Source organism: Artemia franciscana, chromosome 8 (genome assembly GCF_032884065.1).
Source record: "Artemia franciscana chromosome 8, ASM3288406v1, whole genome shotgun sequence".
Lineage (NCBI taxonomy): Eukaryota > Metazoa > Arthropoda > Branchiopoda > Anostraca > Artemiidae > Artemia > Artemia franciscana.
The window spans coordinates 48,052,041-48,073,809 of record NC_088870.1 but is presented as its reverse complement, the minus strand read 5'-3'; the positions used below and the strand labels follow the sequence as shown (position 1 = coordinate 48,073,809).

The 21,769-nt window shown below is 33.1% G+C and overlaps 1 protein-coding gene across 8 annotated transcripts in view; it reads left to right on the top strand.

Moving 5' to 3' along the window:
* Positions 1–3,616: 3,616 nt before the first annotated feature.
* LOC136030506 (uncharacterized) overlaps positions 3,617–21,769 on the top strand; it is a 182,056-nt gene continuing 163,903 nt past the window's right edge. The window contains exons 1-4 of one of the 8 annotated variants that reach the window (XR_010618310.1): positions 4,497–4,557; positions 5,342–5,396; positions 7,335–7,413; positions 11,784–12,068. The gene's annotated coding sequence lies outside the window, so the exon portion shown is untranslated. Of the gene's footprint in view, positions 4,558–5,341; positions 5,397–7,007; positions 7,282–7,334; positions 7,414–11,783; positions 12,069–18,076; positions 18,169–21,769 lie in introns of those variants that run through there. The other 7 variants (XR_010618306.1, XR_010618317.1, XR_010618305.1 and 4 more) reach the window with 7 other exon arrangements.

The following is a 21,769-nucleotide window of genomic DNA, read 5'->3' as shown; positions in this document are numbered from 1 at the left end:
CGCATCGAGCTAGAGATTTAGATTTTTGATATGTTGTTAAGCATTTTTTTCCGGTCCGGATGGTGAAGAAACCATTTCTGTACCAATTTTTTCCTGGTCAAAACTTATTTTTCTCCTACTAGAATACTACATTTATTTTATAACAGTAGAGAAGTAAAGTTTAAAGTGATATCGTCTTGATTATATCTTTTAGTCAAGTTTTTATTTGAAAAACGTATTTTACTATTGAAAAAGAGTGGTTTTACACTATTGAAGCTAACAATGTCGTAAAAAGGAATATGAAGATAAGACTCCCGACCTTGCTCTAGGAATTGCCAGGTGCGAATCACCCGTATTTTATTTTTCGGAGGGGGAGGGTAAGAGGGGTTCATATCTGGGAGTCAAGGGGCTTGGTATATATAATAATTCTTTCTCCACACTATTAAGGGGAGAGGAACTGCACCCCCCAAACGACACCCATGGGAATTGCAAGGGGTTGTCGGCTAGCTCTCTGTTTGAAGCACTCTTACTCTTTTGAAAATCACATTTTTTTAATCACATTTGCGAATAGTGTCATTTAGGTTATCAATGACACATTTCATTTTACAAATTTCATTGTAAAATGACATTCATTGTAAAAGAACAAATTTCATTGTAGGAAATCTCTTTTTCTAATACAGATTTCCATTTGCCATTAGCTTTTGGTAAATTCTAGGAAGCAATATTTCTAAAAGTAGCACATTTTGAAACAGCAAAAATGATAAGTTTTCCTGTTGCATTTATTGTAATTAGAATGTTGTTTTATGGAGCTTTGGTTACCATTAAAAAGGGTCGGTCTTTAGTTACTGTTTATTTCTAAGAAGCGTGTGAACCGAGCAAGACCCTCTTGAATATGAGAGGGACTACTAATTCTTCCTCATATTCCTAAGTTTTATATTTTAAAGTTTAACATTCGAACAACGGTATGTCAAAAACGATATCTCTTCCTAAAATTGTACCCTATCAAATACTTCTCAGGAGGGGAACTGGTCTTAAATATCAAAAATTTAACATTATAATTGTCCTTTTCTTGGTCTCCCAAGAAATTTCTCATAAAATCAATTTTTATGGGGATTATCCCCCTAAAAATGTACACTATCAGGGTGGGAGATAGAGGTGCCGGATATTAATGCCAAATCCCACTCAAGAATCAAATTGACATTACAAATGATTTAAAATAGGAAAATGAAAAATATTCCAATTTAAGTTCTACTTAAACAAAGTTCTCGTTATCCCCACCCCCTTTTTTCAGAAAATATCCTTCCGTTTCGTACGATTGCCACCTCTCTCTTTGCATGCATGCAAGCATGTGATCGCACCTCGTAAGCTATCAAATTGTTCGTGGTAACGAACTGCAGTAGGGAGCGACCCGGCTCAATAGTAACCAAAACTCTAAAAAATGGAATACCAATAGCTACATCAAAAGAATCGCATTTTAATGCTGATTTTAAATATATAAGTTTAATCAAGTTTCGTCTTACCCATCAAAAGTTACGAGCATGAGAAAATTTGCGTTATTTTAGAAAATAGGGGAAACACCCCCAAAAAGTCATAGAATCTTAACGAAAATCACACCATCAGATTCAGCGTATCAGAGAACCCTACTGCAGAAGTTTCAAGCTCCTATCTACAAAAATGTTGAATTGTGTATTTTTTGCCAGAAGGCAGATCACGGATGCGTGTTTATTTGTTTGTTTGTTTGTTTTTTATTTTTGTTTTTCCAGGGGTAATCGTATCGACCCAGTTGTCCTAGAATGTTGCAAGAGGGATCATTTGGACGGAAATGAAAAGTTCTAGTTCCCTTTTTAAGTGACCAAAAAAATTAGAGGGCACCTAGGCCCTCTCCCACGCTAATTATTTTCCCAAAGTCAACGGATCAAAATTCTGAGATAGCCATTTTATTTGGCGTAGTTGAAAAACCTTATAACTATGTCTTTGGCTACAACTTACTCCCCCACAGTCCCCTTGGGAGGGGCAACAAGTTACAAACTTTGACCAACCGCGGCCTATAATTGCTGTGGCTACTAGTATCGAAATTTGAGCTCCAATATCTATCTTCTGATCTTTCGAGCTTGTTTAATTTTACAAAAAGAGAAAAACACAGCTCAACTGTTCTATTTGTGCCCTATTGGCGTTTGTTAACTTTCCATCCCCTCCTAATTTTTCTGTACTTTACCCCATACACACTTTTATTATCTCTAATATTGCGTTATCTTTGATAATATTTTATAAAAAATTTAATTTGCCTGTTTTTTTTTTTGTTTAGTTTATTATAATATTTGTTCCTTCGGCTAGGTGCATACACAAGTGAATCCTGACCTATACCCTTCCTCTATTTCAATTATGGAAATGTTTCAAGATTTTTCTAAAATAAATTTTTATAATTGAATAATTGAATAAGTCACCTACTGGTCGAATTTCTATTAAATTCCCCTTTCTCCTACGCCCAAAATTTTTCTGTGCGTGAGTTTCTTCCCTAAGTCCGCCCAAGTCTTTGCAAGAGTAGTCCTTTCTTGTTCGATTAAATAAAAAAAAACAAGTTTTTTTAACTGAAAGTAAGGAGCAACATTAAAACTTAAAACGAACAGAAATTACCCCGTATATGAAAGGGGCTGCTCCTTCTTCAATGCCTTGCTCTTTGCACTAAAGTTTGACTCTTTCTCTCAACTCTACTTTTTAAAACAGTGAAAACTTTAGCTTAAAGAGCAGGGCGTTGAAGAAGGAGCAGCCCCTTTCATATACGGGGTAATTTCTGTTTGTTTTAAGTTTTAATGTCGCTCCTTACTTTCAGTTAAAAAACTAGTTTTTTTTATTTAATCTCTGAACGTTTTTTAGTTAATCCATGTTTTGATTTCGGCTCTCCGCAGATGAATAATTAAAGCAAAATTTGCATATTTATTTATTTGGCTAAATGGATTTCCCATAGTTTTGATCGAATGATTTTGCGAAAAAAGGAGGGGAAGGAGGCCCAGTTGCTCTCCAAGTTTTTGGGTACTTAAAAAGGCAACTAGAGCTTTTAGTTTTTACGAGCGTTTTCATTAGTAAAAGATATACGTAACTTACGAATTAGCTTGCGTAACAAACTTATATGTTCGTATGTTTTTATTACGTATATGAGAAGGTTCGCCCTCTTGTCAATGCCTCGTCAATAACTCTATGCATTAAAGCTAAAATTTTGTCCCCTGAATCACAAAGGCCGTAGAATAAATAGTTGAAATTACTAAAAATCCTTTAGCGTAAAGAGTGAGGTATTAGGAGGAGGTGAACCCTTTATATGCGTAATATTTTCTGTTCGTTTCAAGTTTTAATGCTACTCCATACTTCCAGTTGAAAAAAACTTTTTCATATTTATTTTCTCATTGTTTTTTTAAATAATGCTAGAAAATGCTGCGCCCCCTTTATGGAAATCTTCTTCCCCCCATGACAAATTCCTCCATGGAAAATTTCCCCCACATAGCCCCCTCTTATCAACTTCCCCCTCCCAACCAAAAAATCCCCCTGAATACGTCTCTACATTTCCCATTAACCGTTAATATATGCAAACACTGGTCAAAATTTGCAACTTGCAGCTCTTTCCACGGGGACTGTGGGGGAGGAAGTCGTCCCCAAAGACATTGTTATAAGGTTTTTATACTATGTTGAATAAAATGGCTATCTCAGAATTTTGATCCGACTACTTTGGGAAAAAATGAACGTGGGAGGGGACCTAGGTGACCTCCGATTTTTTTGGTCACTTAAAAAGGGCACTAGAACTTATCATTTCCGTTCGAATGAGTCCTCTCTCAAAATTCTAGGACCACTGGGTCGATACGATCGCCCCTGGGAAAAAAAACAAAAAAAAACAAGCAAATAAACGCGCATCCATGATTTGTCTTCTTGCAAAAAATACAAAATTCCACATTTTTGTAGATAGGATCTTGGAACTTGTACAAGAGGGTTCTCTGATACGCTGAATCTGATGGTGTGATCTTAATTAAGATTCTATGACTTTTAGAGGGTGTTTCACCCTATTTTCTAAAATAGGGCAAATTTTCTCAGGCTCGTAACTTTTGATGAAAAAGACTAAATTTAATAAAACTTATATTTAAAATCAGCATTAAAATTCGATTCTTTTGATGTAACTATTGGTATCAAAATTCTGTTTTTTAGAGTTTTGGTTACTATTGAGCCGGGTCGTTCCTTACTACAGTTCGTTACCACGAACTGTTTGATACTTTAATCATTACCTCTGAAATACCCCTCCTTGCAAAGTAATGCTTGCTTCAATGGCTAGACAAAAATACATCTTACTCAGTTTGATAAACATGCCAAATTCAATGTATGCACTTCACAGTATCAAGGGAATATAAAAGCTGAAGAAAAAGGTCGCTGAAAGATTAAAACATGAAATAAAAGCATACATCTTTGAAAATCCAGGTGAAACGAGTTTGAATGGATCAATCTTTCTTTTGCTTCTTCTTTTTGCTCGTTCGAAAAATGTACTAGTCTGATTCAAGTTCTTGTGAAGTGAACATTAGGAAAAATAATCCCAATTGTATAGTAAGTCCTACTTCAGCTGATTTTTGTTCTGGGGCTCATAATAGGAGAGAATTAAGTCAGGGATAATAGATACCATTAGTTTTACTTCTGAATATAATTGTTAATATTGTCAAAAATCTTGCTGTTAAAAAGTGTAAAACCTTTTTTTTTTACAAAATCTGTTGATGATTTATTTTAGTAAATTACTAGTAAAGCTTTAGCACCAATAGCTAATGATTGGAGGATGACAACAAACCCCCCACCTAAATCCCTACCCCAAAATAGTGAGGGATTCAAAAACGGTGATGCTAATTGTTAATTTTGATTTTTTTTGCTGTGTTATTTTTCATCAGTCCTACGCTTTTAAACTTTTACGCCTTTTATTTATTTATTTATTTATTAATACCAAATACGGTAAGCTTTCAAGCTTGTCGCAATAAACATAATAAATAAAAGTTATGACAAAACTGACAACATAATACACACATACAAATCAATGAAAATAACGACTACAACAAACACTGACAAATAATACTATAAATTATTTAAAAGTATGATTTACTTTGAAAATTTGTTTGTGCTAGTTGTGTTTTGAATCTGTTTATGTCATCTGTTAGAAATGTTTTAGGTGGAAGGTCATTCCATGGCTTCCCCACCCTGCTGTAAAATGAGTGTTGACCTCTTTTTTTTGCTGTGTTATTTTTTTATTTTTTTATTTTCTTTATTTCCCTCAAAAAATGAGGAGTACGCTACAATATAATATAAAGAAAAAAACAATAGAGTAATAGAAGGCTTTACTTTCCAGAGGAAGCATGCACGTGAATTACAATGGGATCAATTTCTAGCTTAATCATATCCAGGTGAGCCTCATCAACTGCTTTGGTAATAGCACCGATTGTTTGTCGTACCGGGATAGGAGATGCAAATGGATCCTCTTTTGTAACAATGTAAACACCCAGTATTGTAACACCACCAGGAAGCATTCGAATAACCTATAAAGAAAAAGTCAAATTCCTTTTTTTTACGTCGGTTTCATTAGAAAATAAGTCTAAATCAAGTCCCAACATGAGATTATCTGTCGTTTGAAATGTATTTGCAAGGAAATCATTTGAACCGCTTTGTCAAAGATATAATTTTAAGAAAGAAAGGCCGCAGTTCAAAACATATTCACTGTCCCCTCCCAGAATGTATACAGCAGACAATAAATTTTTTTAGGAGATGCAAATGGATCCTCTTTTGTAACAATGTAAACACCCAGTATTGTAACACCACCAGGAAGCATTCGAATAACCTATAAAGAAAAAGTCAAATTCTTTTTTTTTACGTCGGTTTCATTAGAAAATAAGTCTAAATCAAGTCCCAACATGAGATTATCTGTCGTTTGAAATGTATTTGCAAGGAAATCATTTGAACCGCTTTGTCAAAGATATAATTTTAAGAAAGAAAGGCCGCAGTTCAAAACATATTCACTGTCCCCTCCCAGAATGTATACAGCAGACAATAAATTTTTTTAGGAGATGCAAATGGATCCTCTTTTGTAACAATGTAAACACCCAGTATTGTAACACCACCAGGAAGCATTCGAATAACCTATAAAGAAAAAGTCAAATTCCTTTTTTTTACGTCGGTTTCATTAGAAAATAAGTCTAAATCAAAAGAAGAAACGGCTCAATAAAACAGTTTTGTAGGATTTGAAATTTAATATTCTTAGACACGAAGGCTAGTAAGTAAAGTCTTTTTTTCTAAATGTTGGTAATTTCTAAGTGAAAGCGTAGGAATTCCAAGATACAAAGAAGTTAATCTACAGTGTTTTTCATATCACCTTCGCAAATAGTTGGCACTTTAATACTATACAGAACAGACTTTGTGAAAAATTTAATTGAATAAAAAATAACGATAAACAAAATTAAGCAATAGAATTGATATTAATAAAATAATAGTGCTATTAGAGCTAGTCAACTACCTACTCCTCCCTGCGAATATGCTCTTGGGAGGGACGAATAGAACTATCTTTCCCAGTGAATATTGCTTATGACTCGAAGAAAAAAGGCAAACAGTTAACATCAGTAGGTAATTCTGTGTGTGTGTGTGTTTTTAAGAATAAAATTTCAGTACGAGTGTCTTACTAAAAGCAAAGAACCGTAATATTAGAGATATATTGCTGTATAATATAAAGTGGCTTCTTCTATTTATCTTAATTGTTATACTGTTGAAATAATACAATAAAGTTATCGAAAGCTCAAATCGTGTTCTGTAGAACCCAGATCATCCACAATTTTTTTTTTTTTTTTTCGGTTAGTTAACTATCGTTTGGCTTGGGCATTATACATTTTATTAGAGACATCTTTTACACATAGTGTGACAAATTTAAAAGAATCTAGATCGAACTCAGGTTATTTCTGAGTTATGATCAATATAGTACGTTCTGTATTTTATTCTCCTTTTTTCTAGTTAACCATTATTTTTTTTAGAAACATACAAAAAAGAAGAAAGAAAGTGTCGTATCTCTTGTCGAAAAGAAGCAAAGGTGAAAAATGGAACATGAAAGAGGTGACCGTAAATACGATAGAAATAGTGTAAGACCCTCTAGTAGGCGAAGTCATGAAAGACAACAAGACATACCATGCGGCATTAGAATAAAAAAAAGGCCTTTAAGTCCTGAACATACAAAATGGGATAGTGGAAATGAAGCTCAAGAATACGAAAGAAAGAATGATAAGAATGATAAGAATTATGATCAATATAGTACGTTCTGTATTTTATTCTCCTTTTTTCTAGTTAACCATTATTTTTTTTAGAAACATACAAAAAAGAAGAAAGAAAGTGTCGTATCTCTTGTCGAGAAGAAGCAAAGAGGAAAAATGGAACATGAAAGAGGTGACCGTAAATACGATAGAAATAGCGTAAGACCCTATAGTAGGCGAAGTCATGAAAGACAACAAGACATACCAAGCGGCATTAGTATAAAAAAAGAGCCTAGGCAGCCACCAATACTTTCTATGTTTGTTTCCAAGAATATTTTCGTCCGCAATTGTCACAGGCCCATTCACTGGGAATTTGAAAGAGAAATTTAACAAATTAATCTTCAGTTTTTAAGTCGCAATATACCAATAAGTGATAAAATAAGATACTTGGGCTGAATTTTGGAGAGGAAATTACTTTGGAATGAACATGTTGAAAATAAAGTAAAAGTCGTCAGACAATATTCAATCAAATTGTTATGTGCCACCATAACCACTTTGGGTCTTAATCCATTTGTCATAAGAGAGTTATACAAAGCTGCTATTGAATCCACCATATTATAGGCAATACCTGTATGGTTGTCAGCACTGAAAAAAAATTGTAAAAAGGTCATGATCTGTTCAAAGAACTTCTATGGATTTAATTTCCAGCGTCTTTTTTATCTGCTAAAACTGATACAATAAGGGCTACAGCAGGATCCCATCCTATCGACTTTAGAGCCAAAGAGAAAACTCTCACCAGATATCTAAAGAGAGGAAGGCCTGAATAACCTAACCTGAATAACCATAAATTAAATGTACATACATATTATACTGACTCACAAGCACATTATGTACTCGGTGATTCCTTTTTACCTCTAATACTAAAAATAAAATTTGGAAAACTTTACGCTAAAACCTTTATATTATATGGTATAAGTTATTCAGCCAAGCTGATAAGCCCTGAACCTTCAGTTTTTAATGATCATATTGACCTTCTTCAAGTTGCAAAACTTCTCCTAATTATTTTAAATTATAATATTATAATTTTAATATTAATGTTATTTGGTTTATTAAAGAGACTCGGTATTCCATTTTAGCCTACTCGAACCTAGCAGAGACTAGATATTGTCTAGTTTTGTGTTTAAAAGGAGTAAGGCTAGCAGCCCCCATGTCTTCTCAAGACCAGATAATAATTTGCGATTTAAACATGGATTGTCAGTTTTATATACAAATAAATTCTGATATTTATTTATTAAAGTCTTAACACTTCCTTATTTGTTAAAGTAAAAACGTGAAAATATTTAAAATGTATTTTGTTTAAGTCTGATTATGTTCTGGTCTGAGAAGGCGTGGGGGTTGTCAGGCCTACTCCTGTGAAGTTTTGCCCGTTTTGACTTTGAATCGGTTATTTTTTGTAATATTAGTTAGTATTGGGTTTAATTTATTTATTTATTTGTGGCAGTTTATGCTTAAGAAATTATTCAATTTCTTTTTTACTCATTTTAGCTTAATGGAGCTCTTTACTCTTCTTTGACAAGCTTGCTTTGTGAAAAAAGTTTTTAAAATCCATTTCTGTTTGTTTTTTATTAATATAGCCTTTTTGTGGGTAGAAATATTTAAATCTTTTTTTTCTTTTAGATTGCATAGTTTTTTTACTTTGAAGATAATTTGTCTTTATTTTGGTTTTATGAAGCCCTTTACTTTAAAAAAACAACATATTATTTGGATAATTTTTTTTTTATTAATTTTTACCAAAAAAGTCCTACGTGAATGTTGTAAAGAATTTTATTTTTTGGGGTATGTCGTTGAGGAATTTTAGGTCCCCTGGCCTTCATCTTCCATATTAATCCCTTAAAGAGAGGGAATAATGAGGCCACCATTCTCACCCATTTTTGCCTGGCTGATCATGAGTCACAAAAACGCATCCAAAGTCGATAATCATAGGCAGCCCAATAGTGCTGCCTAAGTAATGAACGATGTGTTTTTTTTCTTCTTCTTTTTTTTTTTTTTTTTTTTTTTTTTTTTTTTTTTTTTTTTTTTTGTAGGACCAGGGAACTTCATAAAGAAGGAGCTGTCGTAGAAACTTCGAAAGGGGCTCGTTCAATTGGAAATTTTAAAGACTAGTGCCCCTTTTAATAGTCAAAAGTAATTGGAGAATATCCAGCCCCCTCTTTGCGCAAAAGATTGACTTTTTCTTCCAATTCCTTAAGAACTACTTTGAAACTCAAAAGTCATTTAATTAGTATCTGAAGGTTTTTAAAAGTACTAAAAAAATGGAATAAGGGTGGGGGTAGCCCTCCTAATATATGAAATGCTTTTCAGTTATATTAAATTTTAATGCAGCTCATTACGCGCAGTTTATCAAATAAAAAACAGTTTTTTCAAGTGAAAAGAAGCAGCAACAGTCAAAATCAAAACGAACAAAAATTGAGGAGGGGAGGTGTTTCTTCATATATGGAATACTTTCTGTTGGTTTCGAAATTTAATGTTACTCCTTACTTTCAGCTGAAAAAAGCTAGATTTTTTAAAATTTCTGATCGTTTTTCAAACAATGCAGGTAAATGTGGCTTACCCTCCATGAAAAATTCCATACCCTCACAGAACACTCCTCCGTGGGAAGTTCATTCCACATAAAATAATAACCCTATTCCATGTAAAACCTTATCCCCCACTTATGTAAAATTTCTTGCGGATGGTTTAGCCTAAAAAATTGTATTTAGCAAACTTTGATTTTAAATAGCCTTAAATTTCTAATCGTTTTTTAGGTCACTCTGGAAATCTCTGGAAATTTCCCGCTAAAAATTTTCCCGAATCATTCCCCCACAACATATGCACTTGTAAAATTGAGTTGACAAAGCGAAAGTAAGGCAAATAAAATTTTTTTTGCTCCCCATGGAATACTCTTTCCGCGGAAACTAACCCCCGAGCACAAAATATCCCCTTCGAAAATGTGTGAATAAATCTCAATAATAAATACCATACACAGGCAATGGGCAAATTTCGTATCTTAAAGCCATTTCCCATGGGCTCTGGGGGTCTTGCTGGTTGCATGGGCTCTGGGGGTCTTGGGGGTCGTGGTAACAGTTTGTTACCACGAACTGTTTGATTGAAGTGTCTCATTTTCTGAAAATTCCTACTTAATGCTCAAATCCAAGTTTCAGATGCTATCTTGCGACAATGCGCATGTATATAGAGTCTTTTGATTTAGTTAAATTTTCGTTCAATATTTTTAATGTAGCACTATGTTTGTAGAAGTTGTAGCGGAGGCAGCAGAGTACAAATATTATCTTTTAGTATGCTCAGTCATTCCTGAGTTACGCCCTTTTGACAGCCCGTATACAAATAATATATTTTGACTTAGTTCAACACGTCCCTCAACCTTTTTTGAAAGACCAACCTGGATGCCCTTTATCTTTTTGGAAAGTAAAAGTCAAACAAACAACCCTCTCAGTAACATATACTATATGTAAATAGTAAACTAATAGCCAAACTTACAATCATTGTTCTGAGAGCTGTGGAGGGGGGTGGATGAAATCCCCAAAAGCGTAATTACCGGATATTTCATACGTTACAGGAACTTTGTTAATTTCCATTTGAACGAACCCTCTGTCTATCTTCTTGGACCATTGGATCAAAACCATCACCCCTAGGAACCCCCCCCCCAGCAAAGTAAAAAATAAACACGCATCTGTGATTTTGTTCCTGGCACAAAATATAAAATCCTACATTTTTGGAGGTAGCGACCTGAAACAATTAGTGGTTCTCTAATATGCTGAAACTGATGGTTTGATTTTCATTGAGGTGTTATTTACTTTTTTTTGGAAGGGAGGCCTCCCCTTTAGAAAATCACGCAAATTTTCTCATGTTTGCAGTTTTTGAAGGGTAATATGAATCTTATATATTTGGAATTACCATAAGAAGAATATTCGTAATTCTTTTGATATATTTATTGGTGTCCAAATTTCATTTTTTAGAAGTGCAGTTACTATTGGGCCGAGTTAAAGTTTGTTGTCATTCACCGTTTGATAATTGTACTGGCTCAATATATACGAATATTTCATGAAAGTTACGCATTATATTCGATTCACCTAAGCCAAAGACATTTTACTAGGCTTAAGATGTAGGCTATATAGTAATAAAACTAACACTTTTAATTAATATTGTATACGGAATAACTATATACGGGTAACATTATTTTCTCATGAAATATATTCAACTATCTCTTTAAAGGAAATTTTAATATTTACAGTATTGATGGTGCAGTAGGGAGTAGTAAAATCCACATTCCTCCCCCCCCCCCCCGAGAAAAAAGAGATATTGCTTTGCTGGAGCCTGACTTCCAATCAATCCACTCAGCCCACTTGCTGTGCTCGGCAGCTTGGGCCTTCGGTTCCTGTATAATTTTATTTCTTTTTGAATCCTCAGTTGTTTTTTTTCCATTTTAATCTTTAGTACAAGTATTTCTTTTTCCTACAGTTTGTTAAGTTTCAAGAGTTTTATTTTATTTCTGTTTTTTTTTTTCAGGAACAAGAGATACGCTCCCGTGGTCTATTGACTGCTTGTATCGCGTGATTTGAGTTATAGATGGCGCTACTTAAACACAATCACTGGATATAGCAGTATAGACTGCTTGGAGCTTAAACCAGGAAATTTATCTCAGATGTACAAACAAAAATAACAGAATTGCAATTTTCCGTTGAAAAAGACATCAAATAAAAATAGTACTTAATGTTCACTTCACAAGAACGAGAATCAGTTTACCAACTACTTTTTGTAGACATTTTTTATATTAAATTCATTGTAAATTTGTTCAAGTCTTCTCCTTTAGAATCAGAGCCATTCAGTAATATAGTATTAAATGAAGCCTACCTATACATAGATTTTATTCTTTGCTATAGACATCTTCTACGTGTTCTCTCCTAAAAATTAACTTCCACATGCTAATATTTTAACCCATACCGACAAACTGTGGTATGGCAAACATGACTGAAGAACAAAATGTTTCCGGATTCAGGACAACAAACTGACATAATTTATACATTTTATACTGAACTGAAGTCACTGAATTTAGTTAGGCGTTATAATACACACTTTTTTTCATATTGAAATCCTTTAAAAAGAAAAAGATAACTAAAACCTTAAAAATCCTGTTTTTATATTGAATTCGATGTAAATTTGTTTGACTCGTCTCTTTTAGAAGCAGAGCCTTTTTGAAATATAATATTAAATGAAGCCTACTTATACATAGAGTTTATTCTTCTCAAAAATCCTCTATTACGTGATCTTCTAAAAATAAACATTCACAAGCTAATATTTTGAGGTTTTGAGGCCATGTTTAGAACTAAAATCGAAAAAAATAGAAAAAGAAAAAATAAAAATAGCAAAAATCGCCCAAAGATGAAAGTTTGTGTTCATGTCATGCAAAGAATGGTGGATAATTGTACCCAAAATCAGCTTGAGAAATTCCTCTTGGTATAGAAATTTAGGAATAAACATCATTTAAGGTACAAGCATTAATTGTAAGAGTTATAAACTTTCCCTTTAATGAGGTTCCCTCATTAAATGAGTATTAGTAGGTACATATTGCCTTTTGGTCAGTTGAACATCCCACCCATGATGCCCCAGAATTTTCATCCTTTTACGGTAAGCCATTCCAAAAATATTACTGAAACGCCCACTCACTGCATATTCATTTCCTAAATTAAAAAAAAAAAAACTCATTGATATGGCTTAAAATTCTAGTCTAATAACAGGAATTGCATTTTCAGAACTTAAACCAGAGAAAAAGAAACTGTTAACTTAAATTTCAGATAAATTGCTGTTGGTGTAATTGAATGGAGCTTCCAGAATTTCTCCTCTATGCTCCAGATTCAGGTAAATGTTGTTTTGCCAAAATTTCACGAGGCGTATTTCTAAGACTTAGAAATCAGAAGAGGATTAACAAGGAATTCTTTCAAACAGCCTGTGTTGGCAGAGTGTGTTTCGACTTAGTTCCAAATATTTTCCAAATTTTTTTGCCTTGATACTGTTAGTTTTAACAGCAGCAATAGTATTAGTAGCATTAGAATTAATAGTAGTAGCCCTAGCTTTAGTGGCAGTAGTAGCTTTTGTATCATTTTATGCATAAGCATTAATTATGAGGGTTTTAAACTCTCCCTTTAATGAGGTTTCCTGAAGATCAGCTAGAATGCCATTTAAAAGACCGGGTTGAAAATTATGTTTTAAAAATTTCAAAACCATTCCGCCTAATGAATATTAGTTGTATGCACAATGTCTTTAATGAAATTATTTTAAACTGTCTTAACTGAGACAGACTGTTCTTGCTGCATAATTAAAGGAAGCATCAACAGCCTAATGCATCTGATTGGTTAATTGTTTTTGTAATGAAAGTAAAAACGGCATTTTAAATAAAAAACGTACATTAAAAAACAACATTAAAATAAAAACAAGGGCATTTATTATTTTTATTATGTTTTATTATTAAGTTTTATTTTTATTATTATTTTATATTTTTATTACTATTTATTATTTTTATTATGCAACAGCCTAATGAATCTGTTTTTGTTTTTTTTAATGAACGTATAAACGACAATTGAAATGTATAACGTACAAGATTATTGCTAATTATCCTAGATAGTGCCTCTCCTAATCTTCATTGCTAAGGCCTCAAAAAATAAGGCCTCAAACTACTTTTAATGTATTAATTACAATTTGCTTCTATTTAGAGTATTTGTAAATATTTTAATTATGTACTTATAAAAGCCTGTTGGTAGGATATGGAATCATGAAAAATTAGCATTTTACTGAAAGTAAAAAGACTCTAGGAAGGAAAAATTGCTACTCAAAGAGTCAAAATTAAAAATTAGTTAAATCTTGATAGATTCATCTGGATCTGGACATTGGATTTATATTTTTGATCCTAGGTGCAGATGATCCTTTAAGCCACAGAAAATGAACAGAAAATGAGCCTTGCTCCCGTTTTTCATATTTACCCATATCAACAAAATTTGAAATGGCAAACACATTTGAAAAGCAAAGTATTTCCTGATTCAGAATGACAAACTGGCATAATTTCATACATTTTATACTGAATTGAAGCCACTGCATTCAGCTAGGGGTTATAATACACACTTTTTTTTTTCACATTGGAATCCTTTAAAGAAAGAAATCCTGCTTTTTGTGAAGTACAAAAATATATTTTTTAACCTAATTTTGTTGGGAATGACATAATAAACGTGGTTAGGCGATGAAAAAAAACTCCAATGTTTTTAACCTTAATTATTTGTGAATTAATTTAGTTGTTGACAACAGGCACGCTGGTTCTAGCAATGATGGACATAGTATTTTATACTTTGTAATGGTTTTGTAAAAACTTAAGGTTCATTATTTTATCTTTCAATGGGTTTAAATTTCACTCTTGCATTGTGGATTGAAAAAAATTGACCTTGCATTTGGTTTCTTTGTAATGGGAGAGAAATATAAACCAGCCTCATCTGATTTTTCGTAATATTTTATCCACCTTTTTATGGCTTGTATAGAGAAATCAACCAATAACACCACTGGGACTAACAGCTGATAACAGCATCAAGGTATTTTAACCCAAATTCGCTTCTTTTTCTCAGTTGCAAATGTATTCCTTATTTTGCCAATTTTACTATTTTTATGCTTTCTTATGACCACCTCAATTGCCACACAATGCGACCATACTTTTTGTTTAACCCCAAGGGAATGATCAAAAAGTAAGATTTTCATCAAAATACTGTATAGAAATCTTACTAAACTGATTGTTTTGATGAATTGTTTGACTTCTCAGACATGGATATCAGCCAGTGAGCTGTGGCATGTATCAGTCATGTGGCTGTTGTCACGATCAGGACCAAGTAATTTCTAAAATTTTCAAAAAAAGTGTTTTTTTTTTCTTCGAAAGAGAATATGTGTATATGACATGAAATTAAAATTAGTAAAAATGGTCTCATCAGTCCTAAGTCCTAATGGTCGGTGACAAACCAGCTGAAATTGTTGAGGAATTTATATACCTTGGCTCTATCCTCTCAAATGACGAATCAATCCTCAAAGATCTAATGCACCGAATTGCCAAAGCTTTAGCAGCAGTAAGATGACTAAGTGCCCTTTGGAGGAAACCTTCTATCAGCCATAGGACCAAAATGCCCATATACAATGCTTCGGTGGCATCCGTGATTCTTTACGGAGTCGAAACGTGGCCAGCCACTCAGTCACTGCTTAGCATCGTAAAAATAGCCAAAACAAAACATCTTCACCGCATTGAAGGACTACGCTGGCATGATTTTGTTAGCAACGAGAACCTCCTGGCGTTAACTGCTCAAATGCTCTTCTTAGTCCAAGTCACCCAACAAACACTACGCTGGTATGGATATCTCCTTGCATGCCCCCCGACACTCCCGCACGAACGATTTTTGACTTTGATCCCCTAATGTACGGCGGGAAACGCCCAAGAGGTCGTCCCCCAACCAGATGAAAGGACACGACAGGTGCCTTCTTAACCATGGCAAATATTCAGGAGGACTTCCACATCTTTGCAAGAGACTGGTCTAAATGGAGGCGCCACGTAACATCACTCTCGACGCTAGAAGCATTTCGGCAGGAGCGTTAAGTCAAGTAAGTCAAGGTCTCCTCAGTTCTACAAGAAAAATTGTTTCAAATCTGATATAATTTTCTGTCTTAAAACAGTTGATGATAAAGTTTGTCTCAAAGACTATGGGTAGTTTATGAGAGTAAAAATTGGTGCTACTGTAGACAAAAAAAAAAGGTCGATGCCATCTTGCGATTCGCAATACTTGGCATTTTTTTCTAAAAATTAGAGTAATTGCTGTAATTCGTAAAATAAAGATAGTACTAAGTGTCTGATCTCAGGTCCTAACATGAAATAGAAAACTTGTAAAATTATCAAGTATTGTCAAACGCTAAATGCTATTGACACTTTCTTTGTCGGCACTAGCGGTGGTTTTCACTTTTACAAGTTATTCATATGTTTCGGTTTGTCTGATAGAAAATAAAGAGTGAAACTAAAACTTAAAATAATCATTTTGCCCGAAAAAATTCAAAATTAGCCAAAAGAACGACACCTAATATAGGCAGAAAGAGTCATTTAGAAATTAAATAACAAGCGACATTAAACTTAAAACGAACAGAAATTACTCCGTATATGAAATGGGTTGTCCCCTCCTCAGCGCCTCACTCTTTAAGCTAAAGTTTGACTCTTTGCCACAATTTTACTTTTTAAAACAACTAAAAGCTTTAGTGTAAAGGGCGAGGCGTTGAGGAGGGGACAACCCCTTTCATATACGGAGTAATTTCCGTTCGGTTTATGTTTTAATGTCGCTCCTTACTTACAGTTAAAAAGACTAGTTTTCTTATATTTAATTTCTGAACGTTTTTGAATTAATGCATGTTTGATTTTGGCCCTCCACACATAAATTATTAAAATGAAATTTGCATATTAATTTCTTTTTGGCTAAATGGCTTTTTCTTAGTTTTGATCAGACGATTTTGAGAAATAAGGGGTGGGGAAGGAGGCCTAGTTACCCTCCAATTTTTCGGTTACATAAAAAGGCACAATCACTTTTAATTTTTAACGAACGTTTCTATTAGTAAAAAATATACGAAACTTAAGAATTAACTTAAGTAACAAACTTTTATATTCTTACATTTTTATTATATATATAAGGGGGTTTATCCCCTCGTTAATGCCTCACTCTTTACACTAAATCGTAAGTTTTGTCTCAATTCTTTAAGAATGACCCCTGAATCAGAAAGGCCGAAGAGTAAATAGTTGAAATTACTAAAAATACTTTAGCATAAAAAGTGAGGTATTTATCTCCTCCTAAATACCTCGCTCTTTATGCTAAAGTATTTTTAGAACCCCTCATATGTGTAATAATCTCTGTGCGTTTTAAGTTTCAATGCTACTCCTTACTTTCAATTGAAAAAACTTTTTCATGTTTATTTTTTCATTGTTTTTTTTTTATAGTAGTTTTAGAAAATCCTGCGCCCTTTTCATTTGATTTCTCTTCCCCTATGACATATTTCTCCAAGGAAAGATCCTCCCACATAGCCCCCTCAACTCAGCCCCAACCCCAAAACCAAAAAATTCCCCTGAAAACGTCTGTACACTTCCCAATAACCATTATTATATGTAAACACTGATCAAAGTTTGTAACTCGTAGCCCCTCCCCCAGGGACTTTAGGGGAGTAAGTCATTCCCAAAGACCTAGTTATTATGATTTTGACTATGCGGAACAAAATCGCTATCTCAAAATTTTGATCCGTTGACTTTGGAGAAAAAATGAGCGTGGGAGGGGGCCTAGGTGCCCTTCAATTTTTTTGGTCACTTAAAAAGGGCACTAGAGCTTTTCATTTCCGTTAGAATGAGCCTTCTTGCGACATTCTAGGACCACTTGGTCGATCCGCTCACCCCTGGGAAAAAAAACAAAAAAAAAACAAATAAACACGCACCCGTGATTTGTCTTCTGGCAAAACATACGAAATTCCACATTTTTTTAGATAGGAGTACTAGACTAGGAGTATAGAGATATAACTAGATATATTGTAATATATCTAGTTATATAAAAATTAGTTCGTACTGTGGCTGCTACTTAATTTTTGAGACTTGACACGTTTTTATGTCACACAACCAAGTTCAAAAACAGAATCGTAGGAGTTGTTTTTGGAGACTGTATTCTAGATATATGTTTAACGTCGTTTTTTTTTCCTTCCTTGGGAGGTGGGGTTATGCTAACAGTTAAAGAATCAGCTGAAATTTTGATTTTTTTTTTCAGTGAATGGGCCTGTGACAATTGCAGACGAAAATATTCTTGGAAACAAACATAGAAAGTATTGGTGGCTGCCTAGCCTTAGATGTATACCGTGAGATACTTTTTTTTTATATATTTTATTTATTGGCTTTATAATGTACCAGAACTAAAAATCTAAAAATTTCAAAAGAGCTATTTATTCTAATTAAACGGCCTTTTTGATTCAGGGGCCATTCTTAAAAGAATTGGGACAAAATTCAAACTATAGTGTAAAGAACAAGGTTTTGACGAGGGGATGAACCCCCTCATGTAGGAAATCAAATTTACGTATATAGACGTTTGTTACATAAGTTAGTTCATAGGTTACGCGTATTTATTAGTAATAAGAAACGTCCATGAATAAAATAGAAGTTCTAGTGGTTTTCTTAAGTAGCCAAAAAATTGGAGGCCAACTAGGCCCCCTCTCCGCCCTTTTTTCTCAAAATTTTCAGGTTTCAACTTTGAGAAAGCCAATAAACTATAAAAAAGCATACAAAAAGGAGCAACATTAAAAACTAAATATAACAGAAATTATTATGTATACGAGGGGGTTTGCCTCCTCCTCAATACCCCGCTCTTTACGCTAAAGTTTTTTTTTGTAATTTCAAAAGAGCCATTTATTCTAATTAAACGGCCTTTGTGATTCAGGGGTCATTCTTAATGAATTGGAACAAAATTTGGACTTTAATGTAAAAAGCCAGATATTGACGAAAGGACAAACCCCCAAATTTACGTAATAGAACTTTAAAAATAGAAGTTACGTAAATTAATTTGTATGTTGCATTTAATTATTACTAATAAAACGTTTGTAAATAAAATTAAAAGTTCTAGTGGCCTTTTCAAGTAACAAAAAGATTTGAGGGCAACTAGGCCCCTCCCCAACCCTTTTTTCTCAAAATCGTCCGATCAAAATTTTGAAAAAGCCATTTAGCTAAAAACATTAAAATTATTATACAAATTGTTTTTTTAATTATTGAATTTTACTGTTGATGATGAACACTGTATTTGTGTTCGAAATATCCAGTTAAATAATTTTATATCGGTTCACTTTATCCCTATTTTCATCCCTAGTAAAAGTTTCATCCCTATTTTGAACTGTTTTACTTTAATTATTCATGTACAGTGAATCAAAATCAAAATCTGCATTAATTCAAAAACGTTCAGAAATTGAACAAAAAAAAGTTTTTTAATTGAAAGTAAGGAATGACATAAAACTTAAAACGAAAAGATATTTTTCGGTATATGAAACTATTCTGTATATATATATATATATATATATATATATATATATATATATATATATATATATATATATATATATATATATATATATACAAATAATAGAAGAATTGGTCAAAAACACAAATCTTGTCAAAAATGTAAAACATATGTACCAAGAATGTAATGACTTTCTGTTTCATTTATACTTTTTTAATCTATTTTCAATTTTCCTTTTTTTAACAGTTGGTAGGTAGCAAACTGTATTAAGGATGACCAGGCTCAATAGTAACTAAAACACTCAAAAGCAGAATTTTTATACCAATATATACATCAAAAAAATTTTGATTTTATGCTGATTTAATATATATATAAGTTTTGTCAAGTTTAGATCGAAAATTGGCCTTATTTTTCAAAAAAGGGGGAAAAATCTGCACCATCAGCTTTGGCGTATCAGAGAATACTACTGTAGAGGTTTCAAGCTCATATCTACAAAAATGTGAAATTTTGTGTTTTTTGCCAGAAGAAAATCACTGGTGCGTGCCTATTTGTTTATTTGTTCTTTTTCCCCCAGGGGTGATCATATCGACCCAGTGGTCTTAGAATTTCACTAGAGGGCTCACTTTAGCGGAGATTAAAAGTTCTAGTGCCCTTTTAAAGTGACCAAAAAAATTGAGAGAAACTAGGCCCGCTCCCACGCTCGTTTCCCCCAAAGTCACCGATCAGTATTTTGAGATTGCTATTTAGTTCAGCATAGTTGAAAAGGCTAGTAACTATATCCTTGAGAACGACTTAATCCTCCATAGTCTCCAAGGAAAGAGCTGCAAGTCATGAATTCCCTCCATTGTTTACAGATAGTAATAGTTATTGAGAAGTATACTGACGTTTTCAGGGGGGATTTTTCTAGTGGCAGGAGGCGGGGATTGTTGGTTATTTGAGAGTATCTTTCCATAGAGGAATTAATTTCGGAAAAAGAGAATTTCCCTGATTTTTTTTTCTCGATTTTTCAGTTTTATTTTTAAAAAACAACGAGAAATTAAATAAAAATACAATTTTTTTAACTTAAAGTAAGGAGCAGCATTGAAACTTAAAACTATTAGAAATTATTTAGTATATGATTGCCTCCTCAATACCTTGGTCTTTACGCTAAAGTATTTTTAGTAATTTCAGAAGAGCTATTTATTCTAAATAAACAGCCTTTGTGATTAACGGGCCATTCTTAAAGAAATGGTACAAAATTCAAACAATAGTATAAAGAATGAGGTTTTAACAAGGGGATGAACCCCCTCATATATGTAATAAAATATATGAATATATAAGTTTATTACGTAAGTTATTTTGTAAGTTACGTGCATTTATTAGTAATAAAAACGCTCGTAAATAAAATCAAACGTTCTAGTGGCCTTTTTAAGCAGCCAAAAAAGTTGAAGGGCACCTAGGCCCCCTCCCCGCCCCATTTTTGTAAGAGGCAGAATCAGAAGCATTGACTCATGGGAATGTAGGAATATGAAGTTTTTCTTGCATTTTTTTCATTGAAAGTTTAATTTTGTAAATCTAAGGGATAGTTTTTTTTATATATTCTTCTGTTCTTTTTCAGGCTAAAATAACAAAAATAAATTGTATTTTTCTACAATCTAAAAAGTTCTGTTTACATACCAGAACAGTTTTTTCCAGATATAAAAGTTATTGTTATTATACTTACTTTAAACCCCTCCTCTATTTGTCAAATGAAATCTAGTAAATTTAAACATTCATAAATGTCTGTAAAATATCAAAATAAATTTTTGTGAATTTTTGTAGGGCTTTCCTATGCGGGTATAAATTTTACTTTTAAGTCTGGCCAAAAAAAAACAACAAAATGATTGTGTAGCACGCTAGTATAGTTTATGGACGTAGAATGAGCGATGACGACGAAAAGACCTTGATAGAATTAAAAAAGGTCGAAAAAAAGGACAAAGAAACCACGCCCTCTGGTCGGAGATAGAATTCTTAGCAATTAAATAAAAAAATATTTTTTCAACTGAAAGTAAGGAACCAAATTAAAACCTAAAACAAACAGAAAGTATACCATATATGAGGGGGTTTGCCTCTTGTTCAATGCCTCGTTCTTCGCGCTAAAGTGTTTTGATAACTTTTAAAAAGTTTTATACTCCATCAAAACGGCCATTGTGTTTCAGATGTAATTCTTTAATAATTGGGACACAGAGTTAAATTTTAGCGTAAAGAGCAAAGTGTTGAAAGGGGGTTAACCACCCTCATATACAAAATAACTTTTTTTCGTTTTAAGTTTCAATGTTGTTCCTCACTTTTAGTTGAAAAGTGTTATTTTAAATTCAATCTTTTCTCTTCAAATACTGCCGAAAAATCTGGCTTTCCTACTTCTAAAATGTCTTTCTACGCAAAAAATCTATCAAAGTAAAGTTTGTTCGACTGAAATTAATCCCCTCTCTCCACTGGAAA